The sequence below is a fragment of the Eubalaena glacialis genome, chromosome 13, assembly GCF_028564815.1.
Source record: "Eubalaena glacialis isolate mEubGla1 chromosome 13, mEubGla1.1.hap2.+ XY, whole genome shotgun sequence".
NCBI classification, from domain to species: Eukaryota; Metazoa; Chordata; class Mammalia; order Artiodactyla; family Balaenidae; genus Eubalaena; species Eubalaena glacialis.
The window spans coordinates 94,236,694-94,239,635 of record NC_083728.1 but is presented as its reverse complement, the minus strand read 5'-3'; the positions used below and the strand labels follow the sequence as shown (position 1 = coordinate 94,239,635).

The 2,942-nt window shown below is 57.9% G+C and overlaps 1 long non-coding RNA gene across 2 annotated transcripts; it reads right to left on the bottom strand.

Annotated features, from left to right (window-relative positions):
• Positions 1–229: 229 nt before the first annotated feature.
• Positions 230–1,699, bottom strand: LOC133103902 (uncharacterized). 2 transcript variants are annotated; one of them, XR_009703412.1, is made up of 3 exons: positions 1,557–1,699; positions 1,077–1,227; positions 230–719 (listed from the first exon to the last, which is right to left on the bottom strand). It is a non-coding gene; the product is annotated as an uncharacterized LOC133103902 (long non-coding RNA). The 2 variants fall into 2 exon arrangements; XR_009703413.1 differs by having other exon boundaries at positions 1,565–1,699.
• Between the last annotated feature and the right edge of the window lie 1,243 nt (positions 1,700–2,942).

Here is a 2,942-nt window from a genome sequence, read left to right as displayed (position 1 = left end):
CCTCTCTCCCCTGTACTCTTTTTTTCTTTATTGTAGTAAAACATACACAGCATAAAATTTACCATTTTAATCATTTTAAAGTGTGCAGTTCAGGGGCATCAAGTACATTCACACTGCTGTACAGCCATCACCACCGTCATCTCCAGAACTCTTTCATCTTCCCAAACTGAGGCTCTGCCCCCATTAAACACTGAGTCCCCTCCCCAGGCCCCCGGCCCCCACGCCCTACTTCCTGTCTCTGTGAACCTGACTCCCCCAGGGACCTCGTAGAAGTGGGATCACACAGTGTCTGTCCTTCTGCGTCTGGCTTATTTCACTGAGCATCATGTCCTCAAGAATCATCAACCCCTCCACTGTTTTTAGACTCAAGAAATCTTGAATCCCCAGAGAAATCCAATACTCAGCTCGAGCTGCAATCGCCTTTACTTTCCTTTAGAACAGTAACAACACTTTTCCCAACTCTCTCCCGGCATAAACTCACTTGGTCCTCACGGCCAGCTCACCCTGTAGCGGATCTGGGCACGTGGGGCTCAGAGAGGAGGACACGCTGCTCCAGCGTCGCTCAGACGGTCGACGGGACGCCGCGGGCTCCTGTGCAGCCTCCGTCCCCGGGGCCCTCGCTGCCTCATACAGGAAGATGGTTTGACTTCTGCAGAATCTGTCGTTAGGTCATCTGGTCCAGGACTTTCCAAAACGGAGGACAGAGAGCTCCTGGTGGCCTGCGAGATGACCATGGGGGCACACAAACAAGCACTTTTTAGTTTAACAACCATCACTTATCTCAAAACATGTATGAGAGAAAGCAACGGGCACACTGAACTTAGGATTTCATAGATTTGGCTGAGGATGGGACTGAGTCAAAGGGCGATTCTGGGGAATCCCCTGGCCGTCCAGGGGTTGGGATTCAGCACTCTCACTGCCGTGGGCTGGGGTTCAATCCCTGGTCGGGGGGATCCCGCAGGCCTCGCCGTGCGGCCAAAAAAAAAAAAAAGGCAATTCTGTTTCAAGTAGATTTAAAGAGAAATAGAAAGTAAATCATGGTATGTGGATAGGAGGATACGGCAAGACCTGAACACCTGAAATTTGGGAGACAGAGTCCAGAGGGCTTTCTTCTCTGGGGGGTAAAGACAAGCCACCTCGACATCCAGGGACAGCCCCCCCAGGAGCCCCCGTGCTGTCCTGTTGGGCGTCAACCGCTTCTCAGAGCAGCGGAGCCAAAGTCACTGTCTGGGAAGAAATGAGGGGAAACACGTCATCGCGCCAGACAGACAAAAACGGTACCACGGTGCGAGGCACAGCGGACCAGACCTCCTCTCCCGGCTGAAATGACCCACCCAGCGGCTCCTGAGTCTGGAGAGTCACTGAGCTTCTCTAAGACACCCGGTTACAGAATGAGCCCTGCTTCCTGACGGCCCCCAGCCCGAGCCGGGCCGCCCCCCGGGCCTGCCCCAGCCCCTCCGAGGCCTGCAGCCCACTTGGCTCCTTCTGGCCCCAGCTTTCTGCCCCCCGAGTCCCAGGCGTGCCCTCTCCCCCCGGCCCCGAGCACCGAGCCCCACCTGCGCACCTGGGTCCTGGTGGCCTCGGCCGGCGAGCAGGGCAGCTGTGCCAGGTCACAGCCTGGAGCGAGGCCTGGGGCCGACGGCTCAAGTCGCGCCCCACACGCGGGCCTCGGCCACGGGCGTCCCGGGGCGTCGGTCGGCGGCCCCGCCCCTTCCGGCTGGCGCCCGCTGGGCTTCCGGTCTCTTCTCTGTCTGGGCAGTTCTGGGTGTTGAATCTGGGCGTTGAAGCTCCTCTGTCTTGAGGTCTGTCGTTCGTCACCCATCACACACAGCCTCCCTGGCCACAAGGTCATTCTCAGTGACTTCGGGGGGGAAACTGTGGGCAAATGACCGTGAAACACCCCTGCAGCTCGGGGGCGGCTGGAGCCCTCGCCGCAGCCACCGTCCTGCCCGCGCTTTTATTCCATCGCGTTGATGAAAGCAAAGGAGGGCACTTCAGTGATGAAGGCCACCTTGAGAGCGGGCACAGTTCAGGCGCCGCGTGGGACACACTGGGCCCCTGACCCCTGGACCCTTAGGCCCATCTGACTGGTCAGAGAAGGGGGGTGGCTGGTTCCCACAGCCCTGCAGCTCGCACTCGTCCTACTCCTTGTAGGTCCAAGAATCAAACAGGTCCTACATCCTCGAATCAGACCAGTCAGGGTAGAGGGACCAGGGCCTGGCCTCCTGTCTCCAGACCGGCCTGCTCGGGGCAGGGGAGCGTGTGACAGTCGTTCCCGGGCCAGGGACAGTAACGAGGGGTCTGGGAGTGAGCCCGGGGAGGGGTCCCTGCAGCCCCACCGCTTTGGGGACCGAAGTCCTCTCCCTGGGGTCTCCCAGGCTCTCTCCTCGCTTGCCGCTGCTTGTGTCTCTGGAAGGACAGCTTTCTTGCAATGAGGACAACGGGAAGCCGCAGAGAGCAATCTCCCGTGCTCCCGAGGGGGCCTGGGGACACCCCTGGTGGCCGGATGGGAAGGCAGGACAAGGAAGCCCGCGGTGACTTAAGTTTAAACTTGGGCATCTCTCTGTCATCTCAGCTGCCATCCGCGAGGATACGGGTGAGTCCCGGCTTGTGCCAGTGACTCTGGTGGGTGTGTGGTTCCTTCTCGTGAACCTGCCGCCTCTCCCCAGATTTCTACTCTGGCAGCTCCGGAACTCACGGTTTCTGTAGCCTTTAACTGTAGTTAATTCCTTCTGTAGCCTTTAACTGTAGTTAATTCCGACTGTCAGCTGTTCTCGTTTTTTCTCCTGGTGGGTGGAGTAAAGCTGACATCTGACTCTATAGCTAAGTCAAAGGCAGCAGGAACATAATTCCTTTAACTCTGCCTTTGTTTATGAATTTCTTCAGAGCCATTTAGACTTCCCCCTGTCACCCGCCACTGCCATAAATCACTGGGCAGGAAT